The sequence below is a fragment of the Hyperolius riggenbachi genome, chromosome 6, assembly GCF_040937935.1.
Source record: "Hyperolius riggenbachi isolate aHypRig1 chromosome 6, aHypRig1.pri, whole genome shotgun sequence".
Taxonomy (NCBI): Eukaryota; Metazoa; Chordata; class Amphibia; order Anura; family Hyperoliidae; genus Hyperolius; species Hyperolius riggenbachi.
The window spans coordinates 359,279,716-359,296,428 of record NC_090651.1 but is presented as its reverse complement, the minus strand read 5'-3'; the positions used below and the strand labels follow the sequence as shown (position 1 = coordinate 359,296,428).

General features: G+C 44.9%; 1 non-coding gene across 1 annotated transcript; it reads right to left on the bottom strand.

Moving 5' to 3' along the window:
- Positions 1–7,648: 7,648 nt before the first annotated feature.
- Positions 7,649–7,722, bottom strand: TRNAI-AAU (transfer RNA isoleucine (anticodon AAU)). Its single transcript has one exon. It is a non-coding gene; the product is annotated as a tRNA-Ile (tRNA).
- Positions 7,723–16,713: the final 8,991 nt, after the last annotated feature.

Genomic DNA, 16,713 nt, shown 5'->3' with positions numbered 1-16,713 from the left:
GATAGAAAAGAAAGATGGATGGATAGATAGATAGATAGATAGATAGATAGATAGATAGATATAGACTGGTAGTGTACATTTCGTATGCTCCTGTAATCTGCTGAGCGTCACAGTCAGAGATGGCCCGAACAGTTCGCCGGCGGACAGTTCCCGGCGAAGATCAGCCGTTTGCACCCGTGGCGGGTAGCGTACACATAGCGTGTTTGACCCACCCCTATACATCATCATTTGGCTAAATTTTGACCCCTTACCTCACAGTCAGCAGACACATGGCAGCCAATCAGCTAGCACCCCCTCCTGGATCTCCCACTCTTCTTTAAAAATGCAGTTGCGCTGGCCATGTTGCATTTTGTCTTCGGCTGGTATAGTGAGAGGAAGGGAGAGACATTGCTGCACATAGGGAGAGCGTTAGCTAGGCCTCTTTTGTTGTTCCTCACTGACTGACTTGCTGTTAATCCCAAAAGCCCTTCTCAGGGCTCGCTGTGTGTGCAACACTCCACAGCGCACCCGGACATTCAGAGCTATGCCCAGTACTACTGCTTACTGCTATTGTGTGCCACATTAGACACAACCACAGTACTACTCCAGTGCCTTATTTTTCACTGTATTGTGTTTGAACTACTGCATATCTCTGTGTCTGTCTGACACTCCACAGAGCCCACTGGCACTCACTCAGAGCTGTGCCCACTGCCCATTACTACTGCTATAATTGTGTGCCACATTAGAAACAAGCACGGTATTGCTCTAGTGCCCTATTTTCCACTGTATTGTGATATAACTATTGCATTTCTCTGTGTGTGACACTCCACAGCCCACTGACACAAAGAGCTGTGTACACTACTGCTATTGTTGTTGCCACATTAAGTTGCAGGCACAGTACCACTCCAGTACATTATTTTTCACTTGGTTTCCGAAGAGGATAGGAGGTGCCCGTGTAGTGTATTAGGTGTTCTCTTTGTACAAAGAGACTCCACTTGGTAAATGGTTAAGAAGGTTTATTTAGCACAATAGACAGACAACGCGTTTCGCGGTCCAAGCCGCTTCCTCAGGTCAATGACAGGTGCTTAAAGGTAGGTTCAGGAGAGCCTTGGCGCTCAGGCTCTCCTGAACCTACCTTTAAGCAGTTGGCGCTCAGGCTCTCCTGAACCTACCTTTAAGCACCTGTCATTGACCTGAGGAAGCGGCTTGGACCGCGAAATGCGTTGTCTGTCTATTGTGCTAAATAAACCTTCTTAACCATTGACCAAGTGGAGTCTCTTTGTACAAAGAGAACACCTAATACACTACACGGGCGCCTCCTATCCTCTTCGGAAACCGATCTTGTATTACCCCACTTGTGGGGTTCTTCGCGACGCACGAGAAGCGAAGCCTTTTTCTAAGGAGCAGCGACCAACGACCATAAAAGACCGAGTGGGGACGGGACTTCCCCACACGCCTGTACAAGTGGTTGCCTTCAAGCAACCTACACTTGTGAGTATATCTACTCTTAATTTTTATTTCATTATCTGAAGATAATACACCATAAGGGCTCCTGGTACCCCTGCGGGTTTTTTCTTTCTTTTCTCTATACCGACCAGATTATTTTTCACTTGTTGCAGGCACAGTACCCCAAATAAAAAAAATGACAGGCAGAGGTAGGCCACCCCACAGGGGTCCTCGAGGAAGTGCTGCTGTGATTTGCTGCGGCCCTGGCAGAATGCCCAGTGTTCAGAGGGCATGTACCTAAAATTCAGAGGATGGAGTTGACTGGCTTACACAGCCCACCCCATCTTCTGCAGCTTCCGCACGGAACCTTGGGGCACCATCCTCCTCCTGCTCTGATTCAGGCACTCCACAACAACTTACCACTCGCCCAGCAGCCAAAACCACCTTTAGCACCACAACCGCTGTACTTGATATATCAGAGGAGTTATTCACCCATTTGTGTGATGAATTTAGTGATGCACCTTCATTATTGTCAGAAGATGAAAGCAATAAGGATGTTACACCACCTGATATGTCTTAGACAGGCATCAGTACACACATGGACGTAAGTTGTGAGGATGATGATAATGATGAAATATTGCCTTTTTGGAGTTGTCTGATACAAGTGAAGCCGTTGATGATGATGACGATGTGTCCTTGGTGGTCACATGAGTGCCCGCAAAAAGAGATGAAAAATGGGGACAGTTCAGGTGGGGAGACAGAGAGGAGGAGGAGACGAGTTGCTGTAACTAGCAGGGTCAGATAATCAAAAGGAGCTAGTGGCACTGCCATACAGCATGTATCGGCATCTGAGGTCAGCCAGCCAACACGCCCACCAACTTCTGCTGTTACTACAGTGTAGCATTTTTTTGTGTATCTGCCTCTGACAACAGCAAAGCCATTTGCAACCTGTGCCCCAAGACTCTGAGTCGTGGAAGTCCAACACCCACCTTAAAACAACTGTTTTGATAAGGCACCTGAGCTCCAAACACCAACGCCAATGGGAGCAACACATGAGGAGAATCAGTACCAAAAGTCAGAGCCACCTTCCTCCTGGTCCAGCTTCTTCAACCACGTCACCCTCTGCTGTCCTTGTCCCTTCGCAGTCACCCTCCACTTCGCCTCTCACCTTGAGCAGTTCCTGCTCATTTGCCCACAGTAAGGTTTCTGTCAAGGAATTTTTTGAGCATAAGAAGGCAATGTCTCTGAGTTACCCCCTTGCCCGGTATCTGACAGCTGGCTTGTCAGAACTATTATCCCACCAGCTGTAACCATACAAGCTGGTGGAGTCTGAGGCCTTTTAAAAATGTGTTTTCAGTTGGGACACCGCAGTAGAAGGTACCCGGCAGAACTTATTTTTCCAGGAAGGCAATCCCCAACCTGTACTGTAATGTGGAAAGCCAAGTCAAGGCATCTCTTGCACATCTCTTGCAAGGGTCCATCTGACCACTGACACCTGGTCTGCAAAGCATGGTGCCAGTGCACTAACAACATTTTTTTTAAAAATAACATTGACATTTTTTTTTTCAAAATAACAATGACATTTTTTTCTAAATAACATTTACATTATTTTTCTCAAATTAAATTTGTATGTGTAAACCTGCGCCATCATGTGCAGAGCCAAGTCACTGCATCTCTGGCACACAGTGTTGGGGCAAGGGTCCATCTATCTACTGATACCTGGTCAGCAAAGCCCACTCAGAGCAGGTATATCACCCCTAGTTTCCCAGGGCCTATTCCACATCCCAGTGCACTAATATGCATTTTTTTCTAAATAACATTGACATTTTTTTTCTCTAATTAAATTTGTATGTGTAAACGTACACCGTCATGTGCAGAGCCAAGTCACTGCATCTCTGGCACACAGTGTTGGGGGAAGGGTCCATCTACCCACTGATACCTGGGGCTTGATTCATTAACCGGCGCTGAGCCCTAACAGTTAATAGGCGCAAACCTGGGCGTTAGGTGGTTTGCGCCCAAACATTGAATAAAGCTCCGCTCAGTGTGCGCATTGCGGATAATAGTGCGCTGTGTGACGATAACGTCGCACCCGCTGCCCTTTAAACGGCGCATCAGGTGCCCCAAAGCAGCGCTTTGATGCACCGTTTTGGGGGCACCCAATGCGCCATTTTCTGAAGGACAGCAGGTGCGACGTTATCGTCGCACAGCGCACTATTACACGCAATGCGCACACTGAGCATGGCTGTGCGCAAAGCTACTTAGGGGGCACAAAGTGGATTTTCACACACTTAGCACCGGTTAGTGAATCAAGCCCTTGGTCTGCAAAGCATGGGCAGAGCAGGTATATTATCTATACAGCACACTGGGTAAACCTGCTGACGGCTGGCAAGCCTCCACTGCGTGTCTCTGCACTGGAGCTGGTGACACCACCACGAATAGCAGGCAGGCCTGCTGCCAGCCTACCACCTGCTGACCACCACTGGCAAGCCTCTGCTGCATGGCTCTACATTGGAGTTGGTGACACCACCACAAATGGCAGGCAGGCAGGCCTGCTGCCACCTGCTAACGATCACTGGCAAGCCTCTACTGCATGGCTGTGCATGGGAGTTGGTGACACCACCATGAATGGCAGACAGGTTTGCTTCCAGCCTGCCACCTGCTGACCACCACTAGCAAGCCTCCATTGCGTGGCTCTACATTGGAGTTGGTGACACCACCACAAATGCCACCTCCTCTTATCTTCCTACTCCTCCTCCATCATCATCTTCGCTATCGTCCTCGGCTGAGTACTTCTCTGCTTCTGTTGTGCCCTCCTCTACAACTGCACACCCCAGGCTCCCCAGGGGCTATTCCACATCCCACTGCACGCACTAATAACATTTTTTTGTAAATGACATTGACACTTTGTTCTAAATAACAAATAATTTTTTTTATAAATAACACAATTTTTTTCTTAAATTAAATGCCCACACTGGTCCCTTCAGTTGAGCATGCATGCAGCACTCACACATCTAAGGGCCTTACAGACCTGTTATCGCTCAATCTCAAATGGCTGCATGGTTGCATAACTAGTTAGCATGGAGAAGTTCACAAATAGGCTTAAAAAAATAATAAGTTGTACACTGAGCCAGTCTGCTTGCCACCATCATAAAGTTCCATAAATAACTCCCCATTCTGGCCTCTGCTACATGCCACGTTGGTCCATTCAGTCGAGAGAGAATGCAGCACTGGCACATTTAAGGGCCTTGCAGACCTTTTACCACTCAATCTCGCGTGGCTGCATTGTCGTGTAACTAGTTAGCATGGTGGAGTTCACAAATCGGCTTAAAAAAATATAGGTTGTACACTGAGCCAGTCTGCTTGCTACCATCACAAAGTTCTGTAAATAACTTCCCATCCTGGTCTTTACTATACACCACACTGGTCCGTTCAGTTGAGAGCGAATGCAGCACCCACACATCTAAGGGCCTTACAGACCTGTTACACTCAATCTCGCAAGGCTGCATGGTCATGTAACTAAATACAGCAGTCCTTCCAAGATTCCAACACAGTTCAATGTCAATGTATGCAGGCTTTGTTCAGATGATGTCTTTAGCACAACAATTCAATTCCCAGCAGCTTATAGTCAAAAGGCTCACTCACCACACCTCCACTGACTCTCACCACAGGAGTCAGTGACACTTTGGAGGGTTGCCTCCCAGGCTGTACGATCAGCTCCAGCAAGTGAAACTCCTATTAGGAGGGCTTCATCCACCTGGATCAGCTACACTGGAGAGGGGTTTCACTTCCCTCACTACAATGTATGTGTTGCAGAGTGTACACTAGAGTGCTGTCCCCCTGCCACAGAGGAACAGCTCAGCCAGATCAAAGGTTCCACAGTACCTCAAATGAAAATACAATATTCCATAGTGTGAATCCGTTATAAAAGTTTGAATAAAATGGTTAAAACACTTACAAACATTCCAGTAAGATTCAAGCATAGAGTTTTTAGTCCGGGCTCTCCCCCGTGCGCCACCCCAGATTGGCGCTCCCTGATTACCCGGTCTCCGCTCTATGTGCTGCGATTCCTCCTCACGCACTGGTCTCCGCTCAACGTGTTTTGTGCTACTGCACTCATCAGGAGCTCAGAGAAGTGCATGCAATACTGCTCTATAAAAGGCTGATAGTTCCTCCTTCCAATAGTTTTAATTTCCATAAACATCCCACGCGGCCAAAAATACGTGAGAGTGGTACATCCGATCACAAAATCTGCGATGCTTACTTCTTATGCGTCCATTGTGGAATTCTGTACGCGTTAAAAATCAAATTGTGCAATCCAATTCATGTGCGCCACTTCAACTCCATAGCCTTTGCACCTCCCATAAATTGGAGTCACACACAAAAGAAGGGGGCAGGAACCAGAGGAGAGCCCATTCTTTACATCACAAATTGCATACATTTGAATTGCATAAAAGCATATTAAATTAAAATTCATTAATTATCACTAATGAAGCAATTAATATCAAACTCAATGTTTAGACCCTTTGGAGTCAGGGATTCCATCATATACATCCATTCCATTTCCCTTTTGGCCATCTCCCTGACTTTACTGTACTTTTTGTAAAATGCAACATCTAAGATGTTTAGGATCGCAAGCAGTGGCGTAGTTAAGGAGCTGTGGGCCCTGATGCAAATTTTACAATGGCGCCCCCCAAGTACTCTATACATAGCAATTGATAAGGCGCAACAAAACCTGCCAATGGCAACTACAGTGTCAGAGGTGCAAGAAGGGGATGGGGAACAGTTTGCTAATGATTACTGCTATTCAAAGCATACCTCTCAACTTTTTGAGATGATAAAAAGGGACACTTAAACCATGCCCCTGCCACACCCCTGACCATGCCTCCAGCACACCCCTAGTCACGCATGCCATAAAGATTTCATAAGAAAAATATGTTGTTTTATAATTCAATCCACACTGGTCCTTTCTATCCTGGTGCATTTTCCTTCATATTAACATTTGAAAATTAGTAATATATCAATTTAAAAGATGGGAATAACGTTTAGAGTCAATTAAACACAGTTTTCAGTAGAGAAATATATATATTAACATAGAAAGAGGGAAAAAGTCCTGAAAGAGGGACAAATGAGGAGGAAAGAGGGACAGGGCTCCCAAAGAGGGACTGTCCCTCCGAAAGAGGGACATTTGGGACAATGTTCAAAGTATCTATAGAAGTGATTATTATGAGCACAGGACCAATAGAGTGCTAATACTGTAGTTGAGGAAGGGCCTGTTGGGGCCCCGATGCGGCCCTCCCAATAGGGGTTGCAGAGGGACCTGGGTTTAAATTGATTGGTCCGTTTTCAAACGACATACATTTGCATAAAAATTTGTTTGATTTCGTAAAAATTTGCATCTCATTGATCATCCCCAATTGTGACGTTGAATCTACATCTAGTCAGAGCCACAGCACCACCTGCTGGACATATATTTATACTGCATCGGTCCGGAACCAGTTAAATAGTACCCAGTCTATCAAGTAACCAATCCGTTTAAAATATACCTGACCAATTGCGTTGCCAAACAAACAATGCGGACCTGATATGAAACTTACATACCTTTAGGAAAGTCATGTCTTAAAATTTTTGCCTACTGCTCAGTGGTGCAGCCTATTCCGTCACTCCATTAGTCCACTTGTGAGAGGGAACACTAACCTTTGCATACATCACTTCCCTACGCATCAACCCTGTCATCATGCAGAGAGGAGATGCATCACGGTGCCCGTCAGGCAATCAGAAGCCGCTAAAGCAGTTCACCAATTGTGTGTGTCTCTCAGGAATGAGGCACGCAGGCTGGCCATTCACAGAAGCAGCTGTGAGCCAGACACACCCACAAAACCTCCGCATAGTAACCAGGGAGACAGAGGGACACAAAACAGTCAAAAATAATAACATAACGACCATAATAAATATAAACACTGCGTTCAATAACAAGAAAATAGAGTGTTCATGCAGTGGTGCGCTTATCTTCCTTTTTTGCAACAAATTCTATTTACTCAAAGCTCACAAGTAAAAATATATATAAAAAAAATATATAACACCACTAATAATAGTTCCAATCCAAGCCAGATGCAACTAATCCTTGGAGGAACACGGTGAGCATACAGTGCACCAGAAGCCAACCAGGCGGCCAACAATCAGGGTAGAGCCTACTAATACTCTGTGCTGTCTAAGCGCACACCTGTGGCCCGTACGGGGATCGAACCCACGACCTTGGCGTTATTAGCACCACGCTCTAACCAACTGAGCTAAGCGGCCTGTTTTTAAAGTCATCAACATGTGAGTGTTCTATAGAAATTTTTTATAAATTTGTAATACAGTTTTACACTATGGAGGCTTTTTGGCTTGTACTTTGAAGTGAAAGGTGAACCAGGATTACACTGCATATTGGAAGATAAGGCTATTGAAGAGTCAGTGACAGGCAGGGGGAGACCTTGATTGCCCCACAGGCGCTGACGACCCATTCGAATAGAGGGTCACATCATAAGGGTGAGTGCCTCATCTTCTGGGTATAGTGGTGGTGGCTCGCTTACACAAGGCATACCTGTTTTGTGGACTGCTTTCAAGATATCCTCCAGGATTAACTGCATCTGGCTTGGATTGGAACTGTTATTAGTGATGTTATCTATTTTTAACTGTGCGTTTTGAGCAAATAGAATAACGACCATACTGAAGGGATGGACAGCACCGCACCTCTCCTGCAGCCATAACAAATAACTAAATTATCCACTTTATCCAGCTCTACAGTATATCTACATCCTCTTTTACTTCATCCAAGCCACAAGGAAGTAGATATATGATTATTGGCAGAAGCGGTGCTGTGGACGATCGAACGTGTTCCCATCACTACCTGCTTCTGCACTAATTGGTCTAAGGGAACTGATGCTCCCTTAACCAATTAGCGGACATCCCACAGAGGAATGATCAATGCTGTGTGTAATTGCTGCCAGATCTTGGGAGGTGAGTCCTGCTTTTTCTTTTCATATCAAAAAAATTGTGAGATAAGGGAAAGGAGGAGAATGTTCTGGTTGAATACAAATACTACAAGCTTATGAAACAATGCAAATTTTTTTATAAATTGAATAGTAAAAAAACATCTAAAATCACATGTCGGCACACTGCCTCCTAAGCCCCCTTGCAAACCCACAGTAGACCCCTGAGAAAACAATCCTAATGGTTCACAGTAAATGCAGAAGTATTGATGCAACAAAAGTCTGCGCAGCCAAAAAATCAAAAAGTATCTATATACTACTTTAGCATGCCCTATAGTGAGAATTGTTCATATGCAACCTTTTTCAGAAATTGTTGAGAAAGGACTCTCAAATAATTATAAGTATGCTTGTTCCTGCTTTTTCTTTTCAAGTTTTTTATTTACAGATCGGGGGGGGGGGGTGCCTAATATGGGGGGGAGGCTGCCTTGTACAAGGGGGGAGGCTTCCTAATATGCGGGGGGGGGGGCAGCCTAATATTAGGGGTAGCTACCTAATACAGGGGAGTACACTGGGGGAGGATGGGTGACAAAAGGAGGCACACTATGCTGTGAGGGGACCTAATACTGGGGGACACATCTGGCTATACTGCGGTTGGGTAACCTATTAATGGTTGCACATCTGGCTATCTATATGGGGGGACCTAATACTGAGGGCACAGCTGACTATCTATACTGGGGGGAACGACTTAATACTGGGGCACATCTAGCTACCTATGGTGGGGCGTAATTCTGGGGGCACAGCTAGCTACCTAAAGTGGGGGCTTTATACTGGGGGCACATATGACTATACTGGGGGCACAACTAGCTTTTTATGGGGGGGGGGGTGGCTGATACTGGGGGCACAACTGGTTACCTGTATGGGGGGGGGCATCTCGTTATCTATACTTGAGGGATAGCTTATGCTGGATGCACACCTGGCTACCTGTAGGGGGAGGTCAATAATGGTTGCATATCTGGCTACTTATACTGGGGGGGCTGCCTAATTTTACAATTTAAAATATTTGTAGTGTTTTCTCAATTCTAAGTGAAAAGTACACACTGTATCAAAAGCCGCCAGGTACATAATTTAAACTTTATGAAAAACAGTAGGAATAGCCAAATAAAATTTGTTTTTATTTTTCTCTAAAGAAGCACTTTTTATTTTTCAACTGGAATTGGTGAAAGCTGAGAAATAATGTATTTTTCATTTTTTTCCCTATTTTTTCCTATTAAAATGCATAGAAGACAAAATCGTTCTTGGGAAAACAAATACTGCAAAATGAAAGCCTGGTTTCTCTTGCAAGAAACAAAACAATATTTGTATTGTTTAGGTGTCAAAAGAATTATGGATAAAGTTATTGCTGATTTAATAAGGACATAGCTAAAACGTCAAAACTGCTCTGGTCCATAGAGGGGAAACAAGGTCTGGATGTGAAGTGGTTATACTCAAGTGCTTAAATCATATTCCCCCCTCCCCCGCCCCATCACATCAAGTTTTTTTTAATCGACCAAGGCTCCCTAAACCTCCCTTCGTAACAACTCATTTATGCGGCTTAGTTTACCATGCCAATTAATAGGCACACTATAGGGCTCGATTCACAAAGCGGTGCTAACCCAGTTAGAGACTTTAGGCATGATAACCATTGCACCACACTGGTGAAAAGCCAGTTTAGGCGTGATAAGTTTAGGTGTGATAAGTTTAGGCATGCTAAGTTTAGATAAGTGTAGATAGCACGCAAAGTCCTGCACGCAAAGCAGCACCATTAAACTCTATGTGAAGTGCACCAAACTTTGCTAGCGCTAAACTTTTGATCAGCTGTGCACTGCGGTGCTAACCCAGTTGGTGCTAAAAACTTATCATGCCTAAACTGAACATGCCTAAACTTATCACACCTAAACTTATCACACCTAAACTTAAACTTATCATTAGAGGTGTACCGAACGGTTCGCCGGCGAACGGTTCCAGGCGAACATTGGGGGTTCGCGTTCGCCTGCGCCAGGCGAACTTTTCCGGAAGTTCAATTCGCCCCATAATGCACTATGAGGGTCAACTTTGACCCTCTGCATCACAGTCAGCAGGCACATTGTAGCCATTCAGGCTACAGTAAGCCCTGGAGCCCCACCCCCCCTTATAAAAGGCAGCCTCCGGCGGCCATTACAGTCACTCGTGTGCCTGCTAGAGAGAGGAAAGGGACAGCTGCTGCAGACTTTTTCTCTTAGGGACAGATTAGTTAGGTTCTAGGCTGCTTTGCTTGTTCCTGACTGATTAATATTGCTTTTAAAGCACCCAGCAACAGCTCTTTTCAGAGCTCAACCTGTACATTTTTTTTTCTGACACTTTTGTTGCATGCACAGCCTTGCTAATTGATAGTGTGTGTGCCACTGCCAGCAGCCCAGAACATTCAGTGACTGACTGCCTGTGTGTGTGACAGGGAGCTGCACATTGTACTACCCAGTACTGCATATACCCCAGTACCTGTTGTGTTTACTTAACCCACCTCATCACTGCATATACCTAGCGTTGTGTTGAGTGAACCCAGCTCACTGCATCTAAGTCTAACTACCTGTTGTGTTGAGTGAGAACCCACCTCACTGCATCTTAAGTACCTTTAATGTTGAGTGAACCCAGCTCACTGCATCTAACTACCTGTTGTGTTGAGTGTGAACCCACCTGGCCACCTCACTGCATCTAACTACCTGTTGTTTTGAGTGAGAACCCACCTCACTGCATCTTAAGTACCTTTACTGTTGAGTGAACCCAGCTCACTGCATCTAACTACCCAGTACCTGTTGTGTTTACTTAACCCACCTCATCACTGCATATACCTAGCCTTGTGTTGAGTGAACCCAGCTTACTGCATCTAACTACCTGTTGTGAGTGTGAACCCACCTGGCCACCTCACTGCATCTAACTACCTGTTGTGTTGAGTGAGAACCCACCTCACTTCATATAGCTAGCATACCCCCGAGATGGACAAAATGGACAAACCAGGTAGAGGAAGAGGTAGAGGCAGACCCAGAGGAAGGCCACCAGGCACCGGCAGGTCTGTGGCTGTGCGAGGTGGTGTTGCTGTGATTTCATGCGGACCTGCCCCAAAATACAGTGCTCAGAAGAAGGCACGAGCCATCACTTCCAAAAATCGTGAGGAGGTGAATGAGTATTTAACACAGAACACCTCATCTCCCGCAGCCACCAGCGCTACAACAAGCACCACATCCGCTGCATTTGACACTTTGCAGGAGTTATTTGGTGGTGGTGGTGAAATCACTGATTCCCAGCCACTACTGCAACAACAAGAAGGCGCAGGTACACCACCTCATACGTCTGAGTTAGGTGGCGATAGTATGGACGTAACGTGTGTGGATGGGGATGATGGTGGACCACCTGAAGTTGGTGCACTTGAGGAGGTGTCTGAGGAAAGCGCAGCTGGCCAGGAGGATTATGATGACGATTATACGGATACCACATATGTTCCCGGTAGAGGAGATGACTAGGGGGACAGTTCAGAGGAGGAGTCAGAGAGGAGTAGGAGGAGACGACTCCATGATAGAAGCAGAGGGAGCTCGTCCTCAGAAACAGCTGGGGGCAGTGTCCGGTGCCATGTATCGCCAGCTATGGCCAGGGAGCACACATGCCCTTCAACGTCAGCTGCTGCTGATGCCACCGTAGCGCCATCACCCCAGGGGGGCTCAGCGGTTTGGAAATTTTTTCACGTGTGTGTCTCAGATCGGAGCAAAGCCATCTGTTGTCTCTGCCAGCAAAAATTGAGCCGTGGAAAGGCCAACTGTCACATAGGGACAAGTGCTTTACGAAGGCACCTGGAGAGAAGGCACAAACGGCTATGGCAAGAACACCTGAGGAAAAGAAGCACCCCTCAAAAGACAAGCAGCGGAGAACAACCGTGGCAGCCGTCACAGGGGGCTTCTGCTGCTCCACGTTCCCATGGTATTGTTCGTGGCTGGGGGGAGGAAGAATGGATACACTTTTAAACAATTTAAAAATACAACCATCTAAACTTTCAAACAATTTAAAAATACAACCATCTAAACTTTCAAACAATTTAAAAATACAACCATCTATCATTTTCAAAAAATTTAAAAAAAGGGCAAAAAAACGTACCCTCCGTAAAACATTCTTGGCAAATGCTTTCGACTTGGTTTGTCTTCCGCTGGCTCAAGGGTCCATCTGACCACAGATGCCTGGTCTGCAAAGCACAGTCAGGGCAGCTACAGCATGGGTCTCAGCAGGCTCCCACTTCGGGCCGCAATCCAACCTTCATTCCCCGCGGTGACAATGGCAGACTTGCCCTCCATAACGGATTCCCGTTAAAGGATTTAAAGTTAATTCATTTCAAATACACAGCAGGGCCTCGAAAGTCTGCCTCCTGTATTGTTATTTTTGGTCACTACCTCGGGGCGGGCGTGCATGCCTACCTGCTGCCCTCCTTGGATGTGTAGTGGTAGCCGTTTCTCAGGCTCCACACCGGATTCCATCCCTCATTCCCCGGCCATTACCCGGGGTCACAAATGACAGACTTGCCCGCCTCCATATGATTCTCGTGAAAGGAATGTGGTGTCATCTTTGCCCGCCATAACTGGTTCTCGTTAAAGGATTTAAAGTACATTCATTTCAAATACACAGCAGGGCCTCGAAAGTCCTCCTCCTGTATTGTTATTTTTGGTCACTACCTCGGGGCGGGCGGGCGTGCATGCCTGCCGGATGCCCTCCTTGGATGTGTAGTGGTAGCCGTTGCTCAGGCTCCACACCGGATTCAAACCTCTCATTCCCCGGCCATTACCCGGGGTCACAATGGCAGACTTGCCCGCCTCCACAGGATTCTCATTGTAGCGGCACTGAACAAGCACACAGCAAGTAGAAAATGTAAATTAAAAACAAAACGTAAGCTTTTTAACAATGCCATGGAAAGTTGAGAAGGAAGTCACACATTACCTGACATCACTGAGTGAGGAAGAGCAATCACATAGTTACATAGTTACATAGTTATTTTGGTTGAAAAAAGACATACGTCCATCGAGTTCAACCAGTATAAAGTACAACACCAGCCTGCTCCCTCACATATCCCTGTTGATCCAGAGGAAGGCGAAAAAACCCTTACAAGGCATGGTCCAATTAGCCCCTAAAGGGAAAAATTCCTTCCCGACTCCAGATGGCAATCAGATAAAATCCCTGGATCAACATCATTAGGCATTACCTAGTAATTGTAGCCATGGATGTCTTTCAACGCAAGGAAAGCATCTAAGCCCCCTTTAAATGCAGGTATAGAGTTTGCCATAACGACTTCCTGTGGCAATGCATTCCACATCTTAATCACTCTAACTGTAAAGAACCCTTTCCTAAATAAATGGCTAAAACGTTTTTCCTCCATGCGCAGATCATGTCCTCTAGTCCTTTGAGAAGGCCTAGGGACAAAAAGCTCATCCGCCAAGGTATTATATTGCCCTCTGATGTATTTATACATGTTAATTAGATCCCCTCTAAGGTGTCTTTTCTCTAGACTAAATAAACCCAGTTTATCTAACCTTTCTCGATAAGTGAGACCTTCCATCCCACGCATCAATTTTGCTGCTCGTCTCTGCACCTGCTCTAAAACTGCAATATCTTTTTTGTAATGTGGTGCCCAGAACTGAATTCCATATTCCAGATGTGGCCTTACTAGAGAGTTAAACAGGGGCAATATTATGCTAGCATCTCGAGTTTTTATTTCCCTTTTAATGCATCCCAAAATTTTGTTAGCTTTAGCTGCAGCTGCTTGGCATTGAGTACGATTATTTAACTTGTTGTCAATGAGTACTCCTAAGTCCTTCTCCAAGTTTGATGTCCCCAACTGTATCCCATTTATTTTGTATGGTGCTAGACCATTAGTACGTCCAAAATGCATGACCTTACATTTGTCAACATTGAATTTCATCTGCCATGTATGTGCCCATATAGCCATCCTATCCAGATCCTGTTGCAATATGACACTATCTTCCTAAGAGTTGATGATTCTGCACAATTTTGTATCATCTGCAAAAATAGCAACATTGCTCACTACTGCATCTACTAGGTCATTAATAAATAAATTGAAGAGCACTGGACTCAGAACAGACCCCTGTGGGACCCCACTGCTAACAGTCTCCCATTTTGAGTACGATCCATTGACCACAACTCTTTGTTTTCTGTCCATTAGCCAGTTCCCTATCCATGAACACAGACTCTTCCCCAGTCCTTGCATCCTCAACTTTTGCACCAGACTTTTGTGGGGAACAGTGTCGAAGGCCTTTGCAAAGTCCAAGTATATCACATCTACAGCATTCCCAATATCCATATTAGCATTCACTACCTCATAAAAGCTGAGCATGTTAGTCAAACAGGACCTGTCTTTAGTAAACCCATGTTGATGCTGAGAAATAAGATTATTTTCTACTATGAAGTCATGTATAGTATCTCTTAGTAACCCCTCAAATAGTTTGCATACAACTGATGTTAAACTTACAGGTCTATAATTTCCTGGATCAGATTTTTTGCCCTTCTTAAATAATGGGAAAACGTGGGCTGTACGCCAATCCACTGGGACTCTGCCAGTTGCAAGAGAGTCACAAAAGATAAGATAAAGGGGTTTATCTATAACTGAACTTAATTCCCTTAGGACCCGAGGATGCATGCCATCCGGGCCAGGTGCCTTGTCTATTTTTAATTTATTTAGTCTTGCCTTCACTTCTTCCTGCATTAAGTATTTAATATTACAGTTAGAAGATTGAGACTCTTCCGCCTCTGTAGTTTGCAACAGTGCTGTTTCTTTTGTGAAGACAGAAGCAAAGAAAGCATTTAATAACTCTGCCTTACCTTGGTCATCCACCATTGAGTTCCCATCCTCATCCTTTAGGAGTCCTATACAGTCAACCTTTCTTTTTTTAGAGTTAATGTACTTGTAAAACTTTTTTGGGTTAGATTTGATATCCTTAGCGATTTGTTTTTCAGCTTCAATCTTTGCCTGCCTAATTTCTTTTTTACAATTTTTATTGCACTCCTTATAATTGCTTAGTGCAGCCTCGGTCCCCTCCTGTTTTAAGACCTTATAGGCATTCTTTTTCCTCTTCATTTTATCTTTAACCTTTCTATTCATCCATAGAGGCCTTTTTTATTCCTAGACATTTTGTTTCCATATGGGATTTACATACTACAGTATTGATTGAGTATAAGTTTAAAAGCTTGCCATTTCCCTTCAGTGTCTTCCCCTTGTAGTACATTATCCCAGTTCACCAAACTTAGTGCCTGCCTAATTTGAATGAACTTTGCTTTTCTAAAATTCATAGTTTTAGTGGTCCCGCTGCCCCGTGGCCTATCAGTCACCAGATCAAATGTTATCATGTTGTGATCACTATTTCCCAAATGTTCTTGAACCTGCACATTTGATACATTATCTGGTCTATTAGAAATGATCAGATCCAGTAACGCATTCCCCCTAGTTGGTTCAGTTACCATTTGAGTCAAGTAATTGTCCTGTAGTGCTGCCAGAAATCTGCTGCTTTTACCAGAATGGGTAGCCTCAATACTCCAGTCAATGTCTGGAAAGTTGAAGTCGCCCATAATTATGACCTCATTTTTACCTGCAGCTTTTTCAATCTGCTGTAGTAATCGCAGTTCTGCAGCTTCATTAATAAGAGGTGGCCTGTAGCATACCCCAATAAGCAATTGGCAACTTTTATTTCCACCATGAATATTTACCCAAACGGACTCCACATCTTCGCAATCTTCCTCCATCTCATCGTTGAGGACAACTGTAAGAGAATTCTTAACAAAGAGACAAACCCCTCCACCTTTTTTCCCTGTTCTATCCCTCCTAAACACATTGTATCCTCTTAAATTAGCTATCCAGTCATGGCTTTCATCCATCCATGTCTCGGTTATTCCCACAATGTCATAGCCTTTGTCATTCAGAATGAACTCTAGTTCGTCTATTTTATTTGCAAGGCTCCGAGCATTGGTTACCATGCACTTTATATTTTTACCACCACATTTACCAATTTTGTTTACATGAAATGGGCTACTTGAATTTTTACCAACCTCCTTAATCTTTACACTGTCCCCACCCCCCTCTCCACCCTCCATAATGATAGGTTCCCACTGTCTTTTTACCTCATCTTGTCTATGTATTGAGACTTTATCCTCCCGCCTCCCCCCAGATCCTAGTTTAAAATCTCCTCCAACCGTTTAGCCATCTTCTCCCCCAATGCAGCTGCACCCTCCCCATTAAGGTGCAGCCCATCCCTGCTGT